The sequence below is a fragment of the Lactuca sativa genome, chromosome 3, assembly GCF_002870075.4.
Source record: "Lactuca sativa cultivar Salinas chromosome 3, Lsat_Salinas_v11, whole genome shotgun sequence".
Classification (NCBI taxonomy): Eukaryota; Viridiplantae; Streptophyta; class Magnoliopsida; order Asterales; family Asteraceae; genus Lactuca; species Lactuca sativa.
In genome coordinates this window covers 274617661-274643069 of record NC_056625.2, presented here as the reverse complement: position 1 = coordinate 274643069, position 25409 = coordinate 274617661, and the positions used below count along the sequence as shown (strand labels likewise).

The 25409-nt window shown below is 40.3% G+C and overlaps 1 long non-coding RNA gene across 1 annotated transcript; it reads left to right on the top strand.

Annotated features, from left to right (window-relative positions):
• Positions 1 to 515: 515 nt before the first annotated feature.
• Positions 516 to 1133, top strand: LOC122197231 (uncharacterized). The gene is made up of 3 exons (XR_006189943.2): positions 516 to 609; positions 698 to 823; positions 941 to 1133. It is a non-coding gene; the product is annotated as an uncharacterized LOC122197231 (long non-coding RNA).
• The last annotated feature ends 24276 nt before the right edge of the window (positions 1134 to 25409 follow it).

The window sequence follows — 25409 nt, the reverse complement described above, 5'->3', positions numbered from 1 at the left end:
GGGGAAAGTTGCCAAGAAAACCCGGAAGCTGTCATAAATTACATTGTTGATGTGATGCGGATTCAGCAAGGAAAACAATTTCTCATTGCTCCATATCTGCAAAGGTACTTTATGTTGATATATATAATCATTGTTAAACTTTCTCTATATTTATTGTTTATACTAATACTTCAAACATTACAAGTGAGCATTGGGTCTTGTTCGTGATTTGCCCTCATAATGGCACCGGGTACATATTGGATTCAATTAGGAGTCCTGTACAAAAGCCTGTGGATACCTATTACCTACTGAAGAAACATGTTGACACATAAGAAATTTCATAAACGTGACATTCTTTTCTATTATTTTTATCACAACACTAATTTTTATTTTTCAGGGCTTTTGCAAGGTATGGGAAATACACATCAAATCCAATCAGTTGGACGCTCGCCGAGGTAATTCATGTCACTACCTAAAAATATAGATTTTGTATTTCACTTTTTTGATTAGTGTATATTTGTGATTACAATTTAGTGCAACCAACAACCGGGCGATTGGGAATGCGGCTATTATGTAATGAAATGGATGATGGATTTTGTGATGGTTGAACAACACGGATTCTTGAGTAGAGTAAGTACTTCAATATATTTATCATTTTTGTATATGACTATAGACTCTATTTTTTTATATAACAATTGTAATTTATATTTTTATATAGACGACTACACTTTGGAAGGACACCACTCCTTTTTCGGAAACCACCTTGTTTTCAATTGTTGTTAAGTGGGCAACACAATTTCTGAACAAATATATAAAAGATGTGGTTTTCTAGAAAGACATATCGGTTAGTTTTTAATACTTACAGCATCGAACTTTTAGTTTAACCTTGACCAATGTGTTATAGACTAAGAATACCTAATGTGCACATAATGTTCTAACCAGGTTCTTCTTTAATGTTTAGTTATGGCAAAACAAAAGGAACAATGGTGAAAGTTGGACTCGTTGTGATTGGAAGACTCACATTGACTGGAACCATCAATGTTGTTTTTTTTTTAATTGTTCAAGTTATATATTTTTTTTTCCAGCTACAACAATTGCTTAACTAGTTAACTTATATTTGCATTACTGTTTGAACTTTATTATTGTTATGGGCAACTATTCAATTTAAATTTAATATTTCGTTTTATCTTGAATGTATCCAATATTTGCTTGCTCTTTAACGTGTGTATGTTGGCAAAATTTGATCTTATGTTAACAACATTTGGATGCTTAGGGTGCCATGTGAAAGAAAATATGATTATTTATTGTGTATTAAATTTTTTTTTTGGAAAAGGGTAAAGGACCCGGTTGTTTATTATTATAGAACTGGGTGATATGTTGGTGGAAAATTGATTTTGGCTCGGTAAAAAACGTTGTTCTATGTATGGAAACCGATTTTTATATTACAAATATAACCCGATAGAAAACCGGGTTCTATATGTCTTTTCAAATATAACCCGGCCACAACAAACCCGGATGCAAAACCGGGTTCGATTAGGCTTTTTAACCGGGTCTTTTTGCTCTTTTTGTAGTAGTGTAATAATATGTGATAACACCAATTATTTTCTATTTTATTTTTTATTTTTTTTAAATGTTTTTAATTTCTATTATTCTAATTTGTTTTATTTTTTTTTATTTACTTCATATATTTCTAATTCGTTTTTTTTTTTTTTTTTTTTTTTATGTCATATATCTATAAAAAAACAGATAAATTAATAAAACATAATTTCATTAAATAGTAAAGTAAAAATATCAAACAAACCAAAAGAAAAAAAAAACATTGAAAAGAAAAACACACAATAGTCCTAATAATTAAAAAAAAAAACATCGACAAGCTATTCTTCGCTCAAGTATTTGCTCTCGATCTTAGCCTTCATCCTCTGTATCACTTCAGCTCGTCTCGATGGTAAATTTGCTTCGTTTGTCGTAAGAATTGCCAAATCCTTCGATATACAATCTTCTTCGGCTTCTTTACGAAGGAAATCTAAATGCTCCCGTTGCAATTCATATCTTTTATTTGCGATTTCCGTGTGGGCGTCGATTTTTTTTCATTTCGTCGTTCTCTCGAAGCCGACTTTCATTCTCATGCGCATGTCGGTGTGCGCACTTGGCTTTGTCGCACCCCATCGGTCTTCGTGGAGGAGAGATTTCCTGGATGTCATCAAACTCGTCTGGGATCTCATCGGTGTCCGCATTTAGGTCGATGTTCGTGGGTCCATCGGAAATGTCAACCGAACCCGAACCACGAGACCTCTTTGATTGTTATTCCGATGATGTTGGCGTTTTCATGTATTTTGGATCTTTCCTCATTATGTCCCGTATTGTTTTCATACTCAAATACGTGCCCCATTTGCACGTGATATTCCTCCCTCGCGGCTCTAAACACATCGAAATCATTGACACAACTTTGACGTTGCGAATAAAGTTTGTTGTACATGTAATTGAATTTGGTGCACCTGTGGCTAATTTGAGTCCATTTTCCACTAAGCATATCATTATTGCAATATGTATCACCCTTGTTCAAAATTGGGCGAAATTTGATGATTACGGCATCCCAAAAAGCAACTCTTTTCATATCGTTAACCATAGTTGGTTGTTTTGAAGTACCGCACCAAGCCACCGCCAACGCATGCTCTTCCTCCGGTGTCCACCATGTTGGAGGTGCTTCCGTTTCGTCCGTCTCGACAACGACCTCTTTCCCTTTTTTTTGGTCTCCCTTTTTTTCGTGATGCTTTTTGACTACCCCGGCTTGCGTCTCGACAACGGGTTCTTGCGTGGGTGTGGGTTGTGTGACTCTTTGGCGCATGTGACCGAATGTGTTAAAAAAGTTTTGTTGAATGTTTGCATTTTGTTGCATAAATGACGAGGTACATAATTGTAGTGGGGGTGAGGCGGGGTTGAAAAAATTATCGGAATATGAAATTTGTGGTGAGTTTTGAGAGTTTAGAAGGTTCATGTATCCCTCGTATCCCGCAAAACCTAATGGAGTGGATGTGTTTGTGTTCGGAGGAGGGGTATTCGGGTTTTAATCCATAGCGTTTTTTTTTTTTTTTCGAATGATTAATAGAGATAGATATAGAGAAATACAAGTGTAAAATGATATATATATATATATATAGTTTTAAAAAATGAAGTCGTAAATTTTTTTTTTTACAATTCACCGTTTTTCAACCGAAAAGAAAATGCAACGGTCTAAAAAATGGCGTTAGGATACGTTACCATGGTCACGCGTTTTGGCGTAACGCCAAATAACGGGAGCCTGGGGCGGTGTTTCCGCGTTATGGCGCCGTTATGGGCGGGCCACGTCAGATAACGCCATAAGGGCGTCGCCCACACTCGTTCGTCTTATAGCTTTATTTATTGATTTATTCAAAAATATTTGATAAGTTATTTCATTATTATACATAAAATAAGAGTCTGTCAAATAGTAAAGATAAACTATCACTTATTTCATTTTGATAGTTGACAAGCTAATCAAAATATTTTTAATACTTTATTTTCACACCAGATTAATTAATAAATAATTTTATAAATAAACATAAATAAATTCTTTTAATATAAGTAATTCCAAAGGCATGCTAAATTGTTGGTAAAAAGGTACATGCCAGCCTTTCGACCCTGGATACATGTCAAAATAGGAATTATGATACAATGTTCTAGAGCAAAGGAAGTGATATCCATGTTCAAAATAATACATATGGATTTTTACATCCGTACTGCTAGATTAGGATGCAGCCGGATATAAAGCTAAAATGTGTCCTACCGGTAGCAATATTTGCCATCTAGACTGATAAGTGACATATATGTATTTTTTACGATTTTTAGAAGAGTGTAAGTGATGGTGTTCTTGACAAGAATTTGGGAGAGAGAAAGAGATACAAATCATTTTTTTCATCGGTAGAAACTCACCGCCGATAAAAATATCATCGGAGGTGTTGTTCACCGCCAATAAAGTTGTCAAACCAGCATGTCAGCGGTAAAAAAATGCATGACACCCTACATCCTGAGTGTATATACAACACACATTAAACTCTATACTTACGTTAGCGGTCAAATGGTTCATGACACGTTTTGAGTATTTGAGAGAATATTTATTGTAACATTGTTAAATTGTTTGGTTGTATTCCAATAGAGAAATTGTAGAAAACAACTAAGGAAATTCGACATTCAGTAAGTAAATATAAATAAAGAAAATATCAGTAATGTAACGCCTCAAACTTCAACCCCAAATTTTCAATTAAAACATTAAGTGTTTGTTCAAATAACAACTGCATGATCTTAAAACATTTATCAGAGTATCATTTAAAAGTTATCATGTGCACAAGTCCCCTATTGATGTGATGCAATCGAACCGTGTATCTCCTTTAATATAAGAAAACCTGAAACACGTAAACCAGAAATCGCAAACACAAAGCTTAGTGAGTCGCCCAAAATACAACACACAACATAACATATATAAACCGATATGGGTTATCAGCAACCCTGGGGACTATCAGCAGTCCCAGTGGGCAAACAACACGCCCGGTGGGTTATCAGCAACCCTGGAGACTACCTGAAGTCTTAATGGGCAAACAGCATGTTCGGTGGGTTATCAGCAACCCTGGAGACTACCCGAAGTCTCAGTACACAATAACACAGATCACAGTAACAACAAGCAAGAACCAACTGGTCAACACACACACACACACACACATATATATATATATATATATATATATATATATATATATATATATATATATATATATATATATATATATATATATATATATATATATATGTTACCACACAGGCTCATACAAACATGTAAGAGTCATGCAGACAGCTAGCATCATACATACACAATTTAGTGAGCCGACATTGGTGCCTTCGACTCACAAGTATAGGGAGGAGACTCACCTCAAACTACTAAAACAAGCAGATAAATGCTTAGATTGCTGATCCTAGAAACCTCTGTACTAAATATAATCAAATAATATTCTAATTAATAATCAGGTCATAAACCATAACTGGGCCCTACCCAAAGACACCTAAAAGCCTAAAATGGCCTAAAAATCAAAAGTAAACAAAATTCAACGGCCGCTGAGTACACCTAGCTTACTCAGACTTACGCCCACCGTACACCATCTTTGGCCAGTATGTGCGATGTACAAGTTGGGTACGCCCAGCGTACTCCACAGCCAACCAATATCACCATTAAGTGCTTAGTAAGTTAAGCCATTATGTACAACTCTTAGATCTAATCCTAAATAATGTATTAACACGTAAAGTTGGAAGCTTTACTCCTTTCGATGTCTTAATATGACCCAATAATCAATAAAATCCATAATAAGCACCATAAATCAAGCATGTTCCAATATAACTCATCAAGATTGCATTTTTATGAACAAGGGACATAAAAATGCTAAGATCTATCATCCTTATCTTCTAGTGAAACTCATACTGTCATGCATGACATAAAATGCCATAAAAGCACAAAAACAAGCCCTAACTAGATCTAACAAAATGAACCATCAAGTTAAGATCTTTATACCTCACTAAAGCTTTCAAAGTTGGTGATGATTCTGGATCCACAAGCTCTAGCCACACCAATGCAACTTCCAAGAGTTCCTCTTGCTTCAAAATCACCAAAAACACCCTCAAAGCTCACTTCTCAGCTCAAAACACCCAAAAGGCAATGAGGGTTTTATTCTTAGGGTTTGGGGAAGTGGAGGTTGATCATAGGAATGACCAAAAGTGAATTAAGATGTTTAAATTAGGCACAAACCCTAAAAATTATGGTTCGCCCCTGGTCACTGTACGACCAGTGTATGTGGGTTTCCTGTGCGACCAACTTCGACCCTGTACGCCCAGCGTACTCGGCCATGGAATAAAACCACTAATCTTCAAAGGCCATAACTTCTTCATTCTAATTTCAATTTGACATTCTTTATATCCACGGAAAGGTAATGAGAAGCTCTACAATTCTATCAAATCTCCTTTGCCTTAAAACTTTCCGTGCTTAAATCCAAATTCATGAAAGGCCCGAACTATCACTTACGGTTATACCATTGGGCTCCAAAACACAAACTGAACTCTCGGATCACCTAATCTACATTATCCACATCCAAGGGGTCTAAATATCTCATTCCCTAAGGCCCATAGGCTTATGATACTTAATCTTCGGGTCACAACCCCAAATTACGAAACGACTCGAAAACGTGTGTTACAAGTAAAATCCTAAAATTTTGATTTGGTTTACGTTTTAGTTCCAAATTATTTTTTTTTACAAAATCAAAACCTAAACATCGATTAATATATGCAGTTCAACCATTTCTTACGTTTTCACTAGGTAACCCTCCATCTACCTCCATTGCTCGACCGTTTGCCACAATATCTCCAACGTTTACCACCACTTCCACCCAAATGCCTCTTCTTTTCACCATGAGAAAACCCCCATCCTTTATTCCTCCATGTTGTTGCCAGAAAAACCATATGATTTCATCTCTAGGTCATAGGAAGAAAATTGTGAAGGGTGTTGAATGACAAATGGTGGTTGCCAACGACTATAAAAAATGATGTTTGTAACAACATGAATTTTCAAAACAATTTTTCATTTGTCAAACAACATAAAACTCATTTGTTATTCTCAAATCTCATGTTTAACAAATTTCATCATGATAAAAACATATCCCAATATCATAAGATAAATCTTCTGCCAGAGTGTACAGATCATGCCGGCGCCTTCCCGCAATCCTCGCTAGCTAGTACTTGAAACACATAACACATAACACTGTAAGCATAAATGCTTAGTGAGTTCTCCAAAATACAACACATACACCGCTTAAGGCCATAACTCTATGGGACCTTCCGGTCCATGTGTCTCAGGGGACTTCTGTCCCATCCCTGGTAGACCTTCCGGTCCTACAAGTAATGACCTTCCGGTCCATACAGTGTTGACCTTCCGGTCCATAACAAGATGACCTTCCGGTCCAAATACATACTACTCATAACATAACATAACACATAAATATCACATAACATATATCACATACTCTTCATAGCATATAGGACCTTCCGGTCACACATAATTACCACTCTAGGTAACGTATAGTGAGAAGACTCACCTTGTATGACGTCGGATAAACTCTCGTGCTCGAATATCCCAAAGTTCGGGTGCTGCTCCCGCATCTCCTCCTTCGGCTCCCAAGTCAGCTTGGACCCTCTTCGATGTTGCCACTAGACGTGAACCAGGGACACCTCCTTGTTCCTAAGAACCTTGATCCTCTGATCCAGGATCATGATCGGCTTCTCAACGTAATTGAGGCTCACATCCACCTGAATATCCTCTAGTGGCACTAACGTCGACTCGTCAGCTATACACTTCCTTAACTGAGACACGTGGAAGGTATCATGTATCTGGCTCAACTCCGCAGGTAGCTCTAAATGATACGCTACCCTGCCCACCATCGCAGTCACTTTGAAAGGAACGATGTATCGGGGCCCCAGTTTGCGCCTCTTCCTTAATCAGATCACTTATTTCGAAGGAGATACCTTCAGGAGTACGAAGTCTCCAACCTGAAACTAAAGCTCGGATCGTCGCCTATCCGCATAACTCTTCTGGAGGCTCTGAGCTGTCAGCAATTTCTGCCTGACCTGTTGTATATTCTTAGTCATCAGAAGCACTATCTCAGTGCTACCCATCACTCGATGCCTTACCTCTCCCCAGCAGATGGGAGTCCGACACCTCTCCCCATATAACAACTCGAAGGGAGTCATATCAATACTCGAATGGTGGTTGTTATTGGAAAACTCAGACAATGGTAGGTACGTGTCCCATGCAGATGCTGGTGCTCGGCCTTAACCCTGCGACAGGTTAAGCACCTCTCTGCTGATCCCTCTGGTGAATCTATGGATCACAAGACTTATAGAGGTATCATTGGTTCGCTAATGTACCTCACCGCAAGCAGACCTGGCATTTTCTTCGCAACCGGTGTGTGTGCAAGGTACCAGGCTGACCCAAAAATGTCACACATGACCGCAACCAAACAAATTCTTCGGTACCTAAAAGGAAGCAAATCTTTGGGTCTATGGTACCCCGCAGGCAATGACTTCAGTCTTCAAGCATTTACTGATGTGGATCATGCCGGATGCAAACTTGATCGAAAAAGTACATTTGGTGGAAGCCAATTCTTAGGAGGAAGAATTTTCAGCTGGTCCTCGAGAAAACAAAGTTGTGTTTCGTTATCTACCGGAGAAGTAGAATACATGGCCGCAGCTAGCTGCTGTTCCCAAGTCCTTTGGATGAAGACACAATTGTTAGACTACGGTTATAGAATGCTGCAGATACCCATCTACTACGACTCTGAAAGTGCCATTTCTATTTCTCACAATCCAATTCAACACTCCAAGACCAAACATATTGAACTACGGTATCATTTCATCAAAGATCACATCTTGAAAGGTAACATTGAACGTATCTTTGTCCCTACTCATGAAGAGATTGTTGATGTGTTCACAAAAGCTCTCGACTTCACAAGACTCAACACATTCTTACAAATGTTAGGATTGATGAACCCGGATCCACAATTCTTCTTGAATTGACAGATACCGCAGACCTCTGTGATCCCCATTACGGTTCTGAGTGATAGACACTTATAATAAGTGGTCTCGATGCATACATTGCACATCAGTATTTGCACCGCAACCACATATTACATCTATCTTTCACTGGTCCCTATTGTTTGTCTTACTAACTCTCTGTTCAAGTGTTCTCCCCAGTTCTTTCTACCGCAGTTATTCTCCTAACCGCAATGAAGTTCTCACCCGCAATGACGTGCTCAACCGCAATGACGTTCTCAACTGAAATGAAGTTTTCAATCTCAACAATGTGTCCAACCGCACTACCATTTCCAATCCGCAAAGATGGTGTGCCGTTTAATGTTTGAATGATGATGTACGATTTAATGACTTGTCATTGAATATTACATTAAATAAAAAAAAACATTCCTTGAGAAACTGTCGCATCTTCTTTCTTAAAACTTTTTGTGTCAGACCTATTTTAGGTATGATGACAAAAAGAACTTTTTTTAAAACCTTAACCTGTCCTTTCATTATACCCAGATTGTCCCATCCATTCCACCAACTTTTTCTTCCTCCACAAGTTCCCCAGACGTGATAACCCATGTCTGCCCCTTCATTAAACGCAATCCGTTTTTGGAAAATCTCCAAAATCTTTTTGAACCATTTCCAATTTTGTGGCTGATATTTACTCTAAAATCCATAGATTCCCCCAAAAAACCCGATCGACGTTTTACCCTATTCTATCCTTTTACCCAGGGTTATTTTCTTTTCCTTTTATAAACCCATGTTTTTTCACCTTACACTTTCAGAATACCGATCAACTCCTCTCAAAACCTTCAAGAACTCTGTGTCTTTTCTTCATCCTCAAACACCCTCAATCTTCAACAATGGTGAAATCAGGAGTATCTAAGAAACAATCCAAGGCTTCTGGTTCAGTGACTCCAACAGGTTCAGACTCTCCTTCAATCGCTTCAAGCAATTTCCGAGCTATATTTGAAGATCATCCTTCATACAATGCTCCCATCAAGCTCATGATCAAGTTCCTCAAGAATCACCCTCTGTTTGGACCTTTTGATGCATTTACAGAAATCGTACCAATTTCATCCTTGTTCAAATGTGCATTCTCGGCATATCGACCACTATAAAACCCTCAAGAAGCGCATCTCATTCTCGTGAATGACACATTGGTCATTCTGACCAAGGTGAAATTTCTAAGGTCCATCAATCCACTGGTTCATCCGTCGATCAAGTTCTTCTCTCCATCAATGGCAGATATCACTGCTTCTCTATACCAAATGGGATAACAGAAAAGAATCAAGTGTATCGGTGAATTCAAGAAAAATCAACTACCCGCAGTATGGCAATATGTGTGACACTTCATCATCCGAAGCCTATCCGACAGAACTGGAGGAACCGATAATATAGGGCTTAAGCTCCTTGAGTTGGTTTGGAGCATATTCACAGGGCACGATGTGAATTACGGGAAAATCCTATGGGATGACTTCCTTCAATACATCCCTAAGGAACACCGCAAGGAAAACCCAACAGAACTTACCTTTGCTAGGTTCTGGTCACTGTGCATCCTGGATCTTCACACCGATGCAGGCATCACCATGGGCAACGACACCAATCTTTTTGCTACAAAAGATCTCAAAAGGTACACTCCTTTATCTGATCAAACTCTTTTTGGACTAATCCGCAGGCTTTCCACCCATATTCTCTCTACTCTTGGTCCTAAGACTGCTGATGTCTCAGACCATATTGAGGCTACGGGGGGTATTGCCTCATACCATTCTACCCTGCCTCTTCCATCCGCAACCAATAACACTGAAGGTGTCGTAGTCACCTCTACCACTACCTTATCCAATCTTTCTTAAAGAAGAAAGAAATTGGCATCCAAAAGGAAACACAGAACACCACAGAAGGATGCTCCTAAACCAACCACACCCTCTCAGAAACGTAAAACAAAACCTTCCCAAACCATATCTATCAGTGACTCTGATGAGGACAGACAACTAATCTCTATCCTCAAGAAACAAAACACAACTGAAACCACTAGCCAAATGCGTAAACCGACTCATACCTCGGCCTCTCAAAAGGCTTCGGTAGTCATTGGGATACCCGCATATCCATTCTACACCACAATCGAGTTCCACTCAAGCTCATCAAGTGAGCCTGTTTCATCATCATCATCATCTGAACATGGAGACACCCCTCAGTTATATCTCAAGTAGATAAATCTGGTCATCGCCCTAAGGTCTCCAAGGCTTCCCGACTGCATTTCTTTTCTCCCGAGGAGTTAGACTCCATCCTCTTGAACATAACCTAAACACTTCAAACACCTGACCATCCACAGGGCACCTCTTCAGCCTTTTCCAGAACGGAGCCGAGGCCAAACGTGACCACGGATCACGGAGACCAAGGAAGCTATGGAAATCCTACTCTGCTTCCATCATTTACAGGTGGTTTAGGCACGGTGAGCACACATGTGCAAGGATCCGTGAACCCAAGGGACACCTTAGTGCACACTCAAAGAATTGACGGAGACGATTCAAGTGATTCATGGAGTCAGTATCAACCAACTACTGATGCTGATACCAAGAAATACGCTGCCTTTCGAAGGGTATTCCAAGCCTGAAAGGATCAACAAATCAAACAGCAACAGCTCAAGCAGAGATTCTGCATATTCAAGACTGGATGTCTCAGATGGCCGATTCACTCCTCAAAGCTCAAGCAGCATCTGCGGCCCAACATACTTCCCAAGTTCCTCCTACTACGGTTCTTGAAACATCACAAGACGAAGGTCCTGAGATCGCAATCAGCTTAGCTCCTACCTTCGATCTTGATGATGACGATGTACAAGAGGAAAACAAACCCTCTCCTTCTGACGACGATCTAATGATGTTCGATGAAGGTGAAGAATCAAGTGGTTCTCACCACTCCACCTCCAAGCCCAAAAAGAAGAAGAAGAATCCAACAACAAGAACAAAGTTTCTATCTCTCCAGGCCAAAGTCGATCAAATCATGGCTGCGGTCAAGCTAACTCAACCGCAACCAGAGGATGTTCCTAGACCACAATCATTGATAGAAAGGATTGAAAGACTGGAAGCATGAGAACGACTGGCTGCGGAGCGCATCTCTTTAAAAGTCGAAATGGGAATCTGGTCCCTCGACAACAACGCAAAGCAGACCACAAAGATTTCATTGATGCCACTGAACGTCTTATCTCAGAAGTCACCGCAATCAAAAATGATCTTCAAACCGCTATCAAAGATCAAGCCTCTCAGTCTCAGAAGTTAATAAATGAAACTCATACCGCTTATGAGTCTACCGTCTCGGTTCTTCACTCTACCATCAACCATCTTCAACGATCCTTAACAACCAACTTTCATGGCCCTGAAATCCTTCAACTCACTAAGGAGATTCATAGCCTGCTGTTCAAATCCTCCTCTCCAACCAATCAACAAATCACAGATGCTATCAAGGCTCAATTTCAGGAGGCCTTCTCCAAAATTGATGGCCTTCGGAAATGGCTTGAGGAAGCTCCGGGTTTGACTTCCTCAAGAGGGGGAAGTGAAGAAGATCAAGCCCATCAATGTCATCAATGATATCAAGTTCATCAATCTCTGCAATCAATTTCACCACATCAACCCCCCTCCCCCCATCATCACTGGCAAAGTGCCCTCACAACAACCATCATCTCACACTGCGCCTTACATTCTGGAGAAACCTGAAACTCCCCCACACTGCAAACATCTTGAGGAACATATGTCATCTCCAAGCTCAACAGATTCTCCTACCACCGTCCAAAGGAAGAAAGACTGGAGGGCAGCTAAACTTGGTGAAGAGATATGGAGGCTATGCAGATTTGACACAGTCATGGATGAAAATCTTATCAATTATTGGGTTAATCCCCATCGAAGACTGCTAGATGAAGATTACGTTCCTCATCTTACATATGTTGAGCCTCCTACTGATGGTTATTGGGATATCCCCATCTCACCCTATGCCAAATACTTCACTGTATTTGAGCCATTTGATCAAAGCCTTCCGGATGCCAAACGATTGCCTATGGAATTTGATAGACTATCTCAATTCTATGCAAATCATGCCTCTTCCTTTGAGCACATATGGTCAAATGATCGACCATCCGTAGTTGTGAACTACAAAGTCAGAAAATTAATGAAGGTAGAGTTTTTCCAGTACACTCTGACCAGATGGGAACAAGATTATGTCCGGAACCAAGCTGATTTTCCTTGCATGAATCGGGAGGAGATTTTCCTCATTGCAAGAGTGTTCCAGGGCAAGGTTGAGAAGTATCCGAAGATGCAAATTTCACTTGATAAAGTCAAAAGTTTTCTGATGGATATTGTATGCGATTTTGCTAAAATCGATGCAGATATCTATCCTACCATTGCGAAGAAGCATGAATTACCTCCACTTGATGCATCATTGATGCCCTCCGAAGGCTTTGAAGAAAGACCCTTAGGTGCATCCTACTTCCCTGAACTCGGTGTCATCTTCAAGAGGAAAACTGATAATGTCAAATATTTCATCCCTACCTCTGCTATACATTGTCTGACAAAGAAGCAGCTTGACATCTATCGGACCGTAGTTGAAAAGGCAAAATATACCACCCCGGAAGTCAAGTATGAAATTCTAAGGAGGATCACTTGGTTAGAAAGTGTCAGGAAGTTTTGGTGGATCCTAACCAAGCATCTCCATCTTGATAAGTGATAAAAGTTAAAGAGGTCACTTAGGGGGGAAATTGTTAGAACACTAAAAGTGACCCTCTTGAACTTTCCTGGGACCGCAACCAACTTACTACCGCAATGAAGGCTTCTACCGCAATGAAAGCTTCTACCACAGTCATCCGAAGTCAGAACACTACAAGTTTTTGTACTTAGTCTATTTTGTCTTTTCTTTACACTTTCTATTTTCCAGTATGCCTTGCATGGCTACTTCTAGAGAGTTATCTTTTGTAATGCTTGAGTCTCCATAAATAGAGCTCACTTGTTCTGAATCAAATACGCATCTTCAAGTATCTTTACTACTTATCTCAGAAATTCCCTCCTCTCTCACTTCTTACTATCATATCTGATCATAATCTCTCTTCGGAGCAAGTCCTTGTGACTTCTTCACTAAGTTTGATCTCACTTACTAACATTGGTTTGAATGCATTCCAAGTTATGAATCAACTTACATGTATTCTTGATATAACAATTGTTGTCATTTACATTACTTTACTTTCAGCATCTAACTCACTAACTCCTAACTATTAATATTATTGTTGAGCTAACAGATCCATCGAGATTAACTATTCTGCTATATACTTGTTCTAACTGTTTTTGTTCAAGTGTGTCTCAAAGTTTTTCTCTCAATAATTGGTATCAGAGCCAGAGTGGTTGCTTTTTGAAAATTGGAACTCTGATTTGTCAAAGAGCCCTCTATACCACTAAAGCTCATTTCTAAACAAAAAAAATTATAATGGCACAATCGTTATCACTAAATGTTTCCAACAATGTTGGTGGTTCCAATCGAGCCCCAATACTGGTTGCAAATGAGTATCATCACTGGTCTCAGAGGATGGAGAGATATCTCAGATGACTTGGTAGAGATGTTTGGAGATCTATAAAGGAAGGACCCCACGTACCAGTCCTTACCCCTGTACAAACTGATGGAGCCACAACAAGGCTCAGAGGATGTCAACCAGCTTTGAATCGTCCCACAAAAGATGATCTAGACAAAATGGAAAGTGATGCTATTTCCTTTTATGAAATCTCTTGTGGAGTTGCTCCTGACAACTTTGACATCTTCATAAATTGCAAATCAGCAAAGGAGATTTGGGATGTTCTCAAAAACTTGTATGAAGGTTCAAAGCAGGCTCAAGACAAGAAGCTCACTACAACACTCAACGAATTCAATACCTTCAAAGACCACTCCGGTGAAAATTTGGAAGACTCATTTAAAAGGTTCAACTTGATTGTCACAAAACTGTCCAATGCGGGTAGCATCCGCAGCAATCATGAAACAAATCTGCAGTTTCTTAATGGCTTAGGAAGACACTGGACAACAGCCAAAATGATTGCACAAGGTGACAGGTAGATTCACTCCTTATCTCTCTTTAAGCTTTATGGAGAATTGCAAGCTCAAGAGTCCACTGTATCAAGGACTGCTCAGACTTCGGAGGACCACTCGCATTAGTAGCCCAATCACCTCACACTCAAACCTATCCCACCTCAAATGACTCTCCACCGCAGTCATATGAAGCTGACTCAGAATACGACGACGAAGAAGAGTTTCAGAATGCCATTGCTCGTATCAGTCAAAAATTCAATCACTTACCACCTTCATTTCGCAAAAACCAACATCTCAATCGACCACCTTTCAACCGTAACTTTCAAAACAATCACTTCCGTTCCACCAAAAGCCCTCTCCCTCCACCATAGTCTCAGCAGACTCAGTCCAAAGAAGTACCACCGCAGTCCCAATCAACTGACTCCGGTATCTCTATAGAACACACAAGTGATGTCATCATATGTCACAAATGCAATAAGGAAAACCATTTTGCCAAAGATTGCAAGGCAAACGTAGTAAAAGATAGATCCTTCTATCTTCGAATGGCTCAAGAACTGGAAGATAAAGAAAAGGGAAATGCCTACGTTGCTGAAGTGAAAAGGAATCATCAAGTGTGGTCATCAGGAGATGAAGATGAAGAAGTCCTTAGCAAAGGGAAAGGCAAGATCTGTATGGTGGCAACTGCTGATGAAGTTGGCTCAACCAATCTAAAGAAGAACCATTGCTATATGGATAAAGATGGAACTCTCAGCATTGTGGAACAGGTAAAACTCATGATTCAAACTTTAAATTACAACATGCATGATTGTCAACCTTTCATAGACACACTCAATGACACTTGTGTTGTCGTCCTTACAGACTACAATAAAGCCCTAGATGAGAAGAATGTCGCTTCGCAGGAGATGTTCCATGTTAGAGGACGTTTGGACAATAAGAGACTCAAAATGGCAATGATAGAGAAGGATTTAATGTTAGAAAAGATGCTAGAATGCTTAGTGAAACTCAATTAGAAATAGCCTTAAATCAAAGAGATCTAGAACAAAATGAAATTGTACGCTTAAATCTTTTAATTGAAAAGTTGTTTAATGAAACTGAGGCCATTGAGAAACTTGTTAACAATGGGAATGTTGATAACACTTTTAATTGGGGTTGGTCCAATGGTTACCCAACCGCAACAGACTCATCACCTCCGTTCACACCGGAACGTCCCTATGTCCCACTAGACCGTAACTTGTTATTTCTAGTCAATGAGAAAACATTTCCTGAGGATATCCAAGCCCACTTTGGAAAACTTCATGATCTGAGTAATAATTGTGTTATAGAAGAAATTCTCCTTGAATCTTCTACTCATGTCAACAACACAGATTCTCAGACATCATCCGTAGTTGATGAGGAGATTGTTATTGAAAGTCCTGAAGTCTCTTTAGACTTCCCATCCTTACAGTCTGACCGCAGTGTCTCTGACTACAGTCACATACCGCAATCTTTCTCATTACCTAATATCAATTGTCCCAAAGAAGTATTCACCAAGACTTACTCTGCGGTAGTCCAAAGCACTACTCCACTGATCGAAGTCAAGAGTTATGTAACCATTGAGCCAATTAATGATGAACTACCAATTGAAAACTTTGAATTTGGTCAATGTTCTCAAAGTCCCAACTTCTCAAGTTCAGATGAATCGAGTCACTATTTATCAAAAATTACAAAGGATTCTAGGAAACCGCAATTAAATATCACTGACTGCGGTTCTCCTAAGACTAAAGTGAAAAGAGTTTTTAAAGAAGAATTTCGCTCTCGTGGCAAGCAACGAGAAATTTGCTCAAAAGTTATGAAATATGTGAAATGTCCTAAATCAAAAATTCCTTAGAAGTTTACTTTTTCAAATTATCATTTCAAGAAAACTATTTCCAAGAAAACAAAAAGAAAGGAGTTCACTGTTTCTGATAATACTCAAAAAATATCCAAACATGAGGATAAGTCTTTTCATTCAACTGGATTTCAAATCTATTCTATCAATGATCCAAAATGGAAAGGTATCTTACCTACTCCAACCTTTTCAGTGTCAAAATACCAAAAATGCAAAGGAATTTTGCCAACTCCGGCACCTGAAAGGTCATCTGAAATGTTTAAAAAATGATATCACAAAAGCCCTGCACGTGTCTTCACACCTGCCAGACCTGCACAAAACACCTTTTCAAAACACACAAACAAAAAGGTCAAATCTGACAATCCTCAGAATGGACAAAAACATATTTTTTCTTCAAAACCTCAGACCAGGTCAAGTGTCAGGAAAAATTACAAAAAGTTCTCTTGTCTATGTCAATGTAAAAGAATTCAAAGAACTTCCAACACCCAGGATTTCAGGGTCAATCCTAATCTCTTCAAAAGTTCTCATAGTTACTCACAATCTCACAAAACCCCCAAAGAACTTCAAACACCCAGTACTAGGTTTGAAAGTTGACTTAAAACCTATCCCTGCCTCCTCGCATCATGCTTCGATTAACACCTCGATGTGACCTCGGGCTCCAAACTCACTTGGGTGCCCAAATTAACCACTTAGTTTTTTTAGGCTTTGTGCAAGGAGGATCAAGAAGAAGAATGGTTGATTGACAGTGCCTGCTCCTTGCACATGACCGGAAGGTTAGAGTACCTTCGGGATTTCAGGCCTATATGCAATGGTGGAAATGTCACTTTTCGAAACAATGCAAATGGCATCATAAGAGGCTACAATGTTCTCAACACAAGGAACTTTTCCATTCAGAAGGTTGCTTATGTAGAAAGCCTTAAACACAATCTCATGAGTGTTGGCCAACTATGTAAAGAAGGCCATCGAGTGGAGTTTGATGATCAATTCTGTTACATAATGACAAGTGACAGAAGCACTTGCTTAATCAAGTCACGATCAGAAGGCACCATGTATCCGCTGGATATCTCTCTCATCATTGGTAAACCGCAACAATGTTTTCTCTCTAAAGCTGTATCCGAAGTCAGCTGGCTATGGCACCGCAAGCTAGCTCATCTCAACTTTAGATACATCAACAATCTGGTCACTGGAGAACTTGTCCGCGGTCTCACTATTCTCAAATTCAGCAACGATACTCTCTGTCCAGCCTGTGAATGTGGAAAACAAGTCAAGGCAAGTCACCCTCTGATAATGGATTCATCTATTTCTGAACCACTGGAGCTGTTGCACATTGATCTCTGCGGTCCTTCAACTGTAGCCAGTCTCCACCACAAGAAATACATACTGGTTATTGTTGATGACTATACACGATTCACATGGGTCTTCTTCCTCATACTCAAATTAGAGACACCGCATATTTTTATCAACTTCATCAAAGAAATCGAACTTCATATCAAGTTTCCAGTCAGACGCATCTGCAGTGATAATGGAACCGAGTTCACTAATCATCTTCTCAACAGTTTCTTGGTGTCCAAGGGTATTTCTCACAACTTCTCAGCACCCTACACTCCGCAACAAAATGGTTTCGTCGAAAGAAGAAACCACACTTTAGTAGAAGCAGCCAGATCTATGCTTAACTTCGCCCACCTTCCTCTTTATTTCTAGGTTGAAGCTGTAGCAACTGCATGCTTTGTCCAAAACCGAAGCATTGTGTGCAAACGTCTCAACAAAACACCATAGGATGGTCTTAACAACCGCAATCCGAACGTTCGTTTCTTTCATATCTTTGGGTGTAGATGTTTCGTGATCAATAACAGAGATCAACTTAATAAATTTGCACCTAAGTCTGATGAAGGCATCTTCCTTGGTTATTCCACTAACAAGGTTGCTTATCGAGTGCTTATCAGACATACAAGGCTGATCATTGAAAGCTTCGATGTGAAATTTGATGATTCTCACATCCGCGATGCCCCTTCATCCGCTGAAACCACCGCAATCATGGAATGTGACATTCCTGCCTCTTCTGGTCCTTTAAATCTAGTAGAAGTCAATTATGATGATCTCTTCGAACCTGTTGAAACGACAAAACTATCCGAAGTTCTTGTGTCTCTAGCAGCCCAACAACAACATGCTGACATTTCTGGACCATCTCCATCCGAAGCAGTATCTCTCAATACTTCCACCTCTTCGGTTGAGGGGGAAAGCTCTACTCCAAATCTAGCCGCAAAAATCGAGGTTCCAGTAATTGCTGTTCAAATTCCTGCTCACAGAGAAGCGTTACCATCAAACGTATATTTGGATTTGGATGATGAACTCATAGAGAATATTGATACTAAAACCGATCCAAGAATTGTCACTCTCCCATCTGCAGTCCAGGGGGAACCCTATCAGGTTCCAGATGGACTCCCTTCAACAATCCAGGGGGAACCTATCAAAGAAAATGCCTCTCTCGCTTCAACAAGTCAAGATGATTCTGCAGGCTATTCACAAATCCATGGGGAACTTCCTTCCTAATCCGAAGCAACCTCTGATATTGAAAACATTCCTTCTACCGCAGCTGCTGATAATCTGATGCCTCGTCTACATGTATGGACGAAGGATCACCCACCATGCCAAATTATTGGCAATCCATCCGCATGTATCCAAACTCAATTTGCCAAAGATTTATCTGATCATTGTTACTATGCAGCATTTATGTCCGCAGTCGAGCCTCGATCTATCAATGAAGCATTATTAGAACCAGATTGGATTTCTGCAATGCAAGAAGAGCTGGAAGAATTTGAAAGAAACAAAGTATGACAACTTGTTCCCATTCCACAAGGTCATACCGTTGTTGGTACAAGATAGGTTTTCAAGAACAAGCTAGATGAATCTGGTGCAGTTATCAGAAACAAGGCAAGGTTAGTTGCCAAAGGTTATAGCCAACTAGAAGGTGTTGACTACGATGAGACATATGCTCCGGTAGCTAGAATGGAAGCAATCAGAATATTCTTAGCATATGCCTCTCACAAAAACATCAAAGTACACCAAATGGACGTTAAGAGTGCTTTTCTCAATGGAGAATTAAAAGAAGAGGTTTATCTTCAACAACCTCCTGGATTTGAAAGTATCGAGTTCCGTGATCATTGTTACAAGCTTCAGAAAGCTATCTACGGTCTGAAACAAGCCCCTAGAGCTTGGTATGAAACTCTTTCTGAATTCGTAGTCTCTTCAAGATAAAAAGAGGAGTGATTGATCCCACACTATTTAGAAAAGCAAACGGGACTCACCTTATGCTTGTACAAATATATGTGGATGATATCATCTTCGGGTCATCTGATCAAGGAATGGCGGATGAATTTGCTAAGCTCATGACAAACAAATTTCAAATGAGCATGAATAGAGAGATTAACTTCTTTCTAGGTCTTCAATTCAAACAAATTCAGCAAGGAATATTCATTCATCAAGAGAAATACACCACTGAACTTCTGAAGAAATATTCTATGGAAACTGCTCTTCTTCTAAGGTCCCTAAGGCCTTCGGATATAAGATCTCTGCTGATCCCTCTGGTGAATTTGTGGATCACAAGACTTATAGAGGTATCATTGGTTCGCTAATGTACCTCACCGCAAGCAGACCTGACATTGCCTTCACAACCGGTGTGTGTGTAAGGTACCAGGCTGACCCAAAAATGTCACACACGACCACAGCCAAACAAATTCTTCGGTACCTAAAAGGAAGCATATTTATGGGTCTATGGTACTCGCAGGCAATGACTTCAGTCTTCAAGCATTTACTGATGCGGATCATGCCAGATGCAAACTTGATCGAAAAAGTGCATTTGGTGCATGCCAATTCTTAGGAGGAAGACTTTTCAGCTGGTCCTCGAGAAAACAAAGTTGTGTTTCGTTATCTACCGGAGAAGTAGAATACATGGCCTTTCATTATACCCAGATTGTCCCATCCATTCCACCAACTTTTTCTTCCTCCAGATGTTCACCAGACGTGATAAGCTACATCTGCCCCTTCATTAAATGCAGACCGTTTTTGGAAAATCTCCAAAATCTTTTTGAACCATTTCCAATTTTGTGGCTGAGATTTACTCTAAAATCCATAAATTCCCCCAAAAAACCCAATCGACGTTTTACCTTATTATATCCTTTTACCCAGGGTTATTTTCTTTTCCCTTTATAAACCCATTTTTTTTCAACTTACGCTCTCAGAATATCGATCAATTCCTCTCAAAACCTTCAAGAACTCTGTGTCTTTTCTTCATCCTCAAACACCCTCAATCTTCAACAATGGTGAAATCAAGAGTATCTAAGAAACTATCCAAGGCTTCTGGTTCAGTGAATCCAACAGGTTCAGACTCTCCTTCAATCGCTTCAAGCAATTTTCGAGCTGTATTTGAAGATCATCCTTCATACAATGCTCCTATCAAGCTCATGATCAAGTTCCTCAAGAATCACCCTCTGTTTGGACCTTTTGATGCATTTACAGAAATCGTACCAATTTCATCCTTGTTCAAATGTGCATTCTCGGCATATCGACCACTCCAAAACCCTCAAGAAGTGCATCTCAATCTCGTGAATGACGCATTGGTCATTCTGACCAAGGAGAAATTTCTAAGGTCCATCAATATACTGGTTCATCCGTCGATCAAGTTCTTCTCTCCATCAATGGCGGATATCACTGCTTCTCTATACCAAATAGGATAACAGAAAAGAATCAAGGGTATCGGTGAATTCAAGAAAAATCAACTACCCGCAGTATGGCAATATGTGTGCCACTTCATCATCTGAAGCCTATCCGGCAGAACCGGAGGAACCGAAAATATGGGGCTAAAGCTCCTTGAGTTGGTTTGAAGCATATTCATAGGGCACGATGTGAATTATGGGAAAATCCTATGGGATGACTTCCTTCAATACATCCCTAAGGAACACCGCAAGGAAAACCCAACAGAACTTACCTTTGTTAGGTTCTGGTCACTGTGCATCCTGGATCTTCATGCCGATGCAGGCATCACCATGGGCAACGACACCAGTATTTTTGCTACAAAAGATCTCAAAAGGTACACTCCTTCATCTGATCAAACTCTTTATGGACCAATCCGCAGGCTTCCCACCCATATTCTCTCTACTCCTGGTCCTAAGACTGCTGATGTCTCAGACCATATTGAGGCTACGGAGGGTATTGCCCCATACCCTTCTACCCCGCCTCTTCCATCCGCAGCCATTAACATTGAAGGTGCCTCAGTCACCTCTACCACTTTCTTATCCAATCTTTCTCAAAGAAGAAAGAAATTGGCATCCAAAAGGAAACATAGAACACCACAGAAGGATGCTTCCAAACCAACTGCACCCTCTAAGAAACGTAAAACAAAACCTTCCCAAACCATATCTATCAGTGACTCTGGTGAGGTCAGGCAACCAATCTCTATCCTTAAGAAACAAAAAACAACCGAAACCTCTAGCCAAATGCGTAAACTGACTCATACCTCAGCCTCTCAAAAGGCTTCGGTAGTCATTGGGATACCAACATATCCATTCTACACCACAATCGAGTTCCACTCAAGCTCATCAAGTGAGCCTGTTTCATCATCATCATCATCTGAACATGGAGACACCGCCCCAGTTATATCCCAAGTAGATAAATATGGTCGTCGCCCTAAGGTCTCCAGGGCTTCCCGACTACATTTCTTTTCTCCCGATGAGTTAGACTCCATCCTCTTGAACATATCCCAAACACTTCAAACACCTGACCATCTGCAGGGCACCTCTTCATCCTTTTCCAGAACGGAGCCGAGGCCAAACGTGACCATAGGTCACGGAGACCAAGGAAGCTCCGAAAATCCTACTCTGCTTCCATCATTTACAGGTGGTTTAGGCACGGTGAGCACACATGTGCAAGGGTCTGTGAACCCAAGAGACACCTTGGTGCACACTCAAAGAATTGACGGAGACGATTCAAGTGATTCATGGAGTCAGTATCAACCAACTCCTGATGCTGAAATCAAGAAATATGTTGCCTTTTGAAGGGCATTCCAAGCCCGAAAGGATTAACAATTCAAACAGCAACAACAGAAGGAACGAGAACTTCAGATGATTGCTAAGTATTGGGCTGATGCAATCAACAATGCTTATATTGTATCAGGGATTCTTCATATTCAAGACTGGATGTCTCAGATGGCCGATTCACTCCTAAAAGCTTAAGCAGCATCTGCGGCCCAACATACTTCCCAAGTTCCTCCCACTACGGCTCTTGAAACATCACAAGACGAAGGTCCTGAGATTGTAATCTGCTCAGCTCCTACCTTCGGTCTTGATGATGACGAGGTACAAGAGGTAAACAAGCCCTCTCCTTCTAACGACGATCTAATGATGTTCGATGAAGGTGAAGAATCAAGTGTTTCTCACCACTCCACCTCCAAGCCCAAAAAGAAGAAGAAGAAAGCAGTAACAATAAAGGAGTTTCTATCTCTCTAGGCCAAAGTCGATCAAATCCTGGCTGCGGTCAAGCCAACTCAACCGCAACCAGAGGATGTTCCTGGACCACAATCATTGATAAAAAGGGTTGAAAGACTGGAAGCAAGAGAATGACTAGCTGCGGAGCGCATCTCTTGAAAAGTCGAAATGGGAATCCGGTTCCTCGACAACAATCGCAATGAAGACCACGAAGATTTCAAGGATGCCACTGAACTTCTTATCTCAGAAGTCTCCGTAATCAAAAATGATCTTCAAAACGCTATCAAAGATCAAGCTCTCAGTCTCAGAAGTTAATAGATGAAACTCATACCGCTTATGAGTCTACCATCTCGGTTCTTCACTCTACCATCAACCGTCTTCAACGATCCTTAACAACCAACTTTCATGGCCCTGAAATCCTTCAACTCACTAAGGAGATTCATCGCCTGCTGTTCAAATCCTCCTCCCCAACCAATCAACAACTCACAGATGCTATCAAGGCTCAATTTCAGGAGGCCTTCTCCAAAATTGATGGCCTTCGGAAATGGCTTGAGGAAGCTCCGGGTTTGACTTCCACAAGTGGGGGAAGTGAAGAAGATCAAGCCCATCAATGTCATCAATGATATCAAGTTCATCAATCTCAGCAATCAATTTCACCACATCAACCCCCCCATCATCATTGGCAAAGTGCCCTCACAACAACCATCATCTCACACTGCACCATACATTCTGGAGAAACCTGAAACTCCCCCACACTTCAAACATCTTGAGGAACATATGTCATCTCCAAGCTCAACAGATTCTCCTACCACCGTCCAAAGGAAGAAAGACTGGAGGGCAGCCAAACTTGGTGAAGAGATCTGGAGGCTATGCGGATTTGACCATCCGTAGTTGTGAACTACAAAGTCAGAAAATTCATGAAGGCAGAGTTTTTCCAGTACACTCTGACCCGAAGGGAACAAGTTTATGTCCGAAACCAAGCTGATTTTCCTTGCATGAATCCGGAGGAGATTTTCCTCATTGTAAGAGTGTTCCAGGGCAAGGCTGAGAAGTATCTGAAGATGCAAATTGCACTTGATAGAGTCAACGATTTTTTGATGGATACTGTATGCGATTTTGCTAAAATCGATGCAGATATCTATCCCACCATTGCGAAGATGTGTGAATTACCTCCACTTGATCTAGCACCGATGCCCTCCAAAGGCTTTGAAGAAAGACCCTTAGGTGGATGCAACTTCCCTGAACTCGGTGTCATCTTCAAGAGGAAAACTGATAATGTTAAATATTTCATCCCTACCTCTGCTATACATCGTCTAACAAAGAAGCAGCTTGACATCGATCGGACCGTAGTTGAAAGGTCAAAATATACCACTCCGGAAGTCAAGTATGAAATTCTAAGGAGGATCACTTGGTTAGAAAGTGTTAGGAAGTTTTGGTGGATCCTAATCAAGCATCTCCATCTTGATAAGTGATAAAATTTAAAGAGGTCACTTACGGGGATTTTGTTAGAACACTGAAAGTGACCCTCTTGAACTTTCCTGGAACCGCAGCCGACTTACTACTGCAATGAAAGCTTCTACCGCAGTCATCCGAAGTCAAAAGACAGCAAGTTTTTGTACTTAGTCTATTTTGTCTTTTCTTTACACTTTCTATTTTCCAGTATGCCTTGCATGGCTACTTCTAGAGAGTTATCTTTTGTAATGCTTGAGTCTCTATAAATAGAGCTCACTTGTTCTGAATCAAATACGCATCTTCAAGTATCTTTACTACTTATCTCAGAAATTCCCTCCTTTCTCACTTCTTACTATCATATCTAATCATAATCTCTCTTCGGAGCAAGTCCTTGTGACTTCTTCACTATATTTGATCTCACTTACTAACATTGGTTTGAATGCATTCCAAGTTATGAATCAACTTACGTGTATTCTTGATATAACAGTTGCTGTCATTTACATTACTTTACTTTCCGCATCTAACTCACTAACTCCTAACTATTAGTATTATTGTTGAGCTAACAGATCCTTCAAGATTAACTATTCCGCTATATACTTGTTCTAACTGTTTTTGTTCAAGTGTGTCTCAAAGTTTTTCTCTCAACAAGCTCCTCAACTCTCCTAGCTTGCCCTCCTTCCTTCTTTCTTGCAAAAGCACACTTAAAATGATGAAAATGGCTTATTCTCTCTCTTACAACGCTCTCAGGTGCTCCGGTGCTCTCAAGGGTGAAGGTGGCCGCAAATGAGGGCCATAAGGTCCTTTAAATACGACACAAGCCTGAAGATTTAGGGTTTCTGTCCACAACACGAACTCGTCGAGTTCACCCATCGACTCGTCGAGTCCGTTCATTAATCTAGTCAGAAAATCGTGATCCTACTCGACCAGTCTAGGCGTCAACTCGTCGAGTCCCT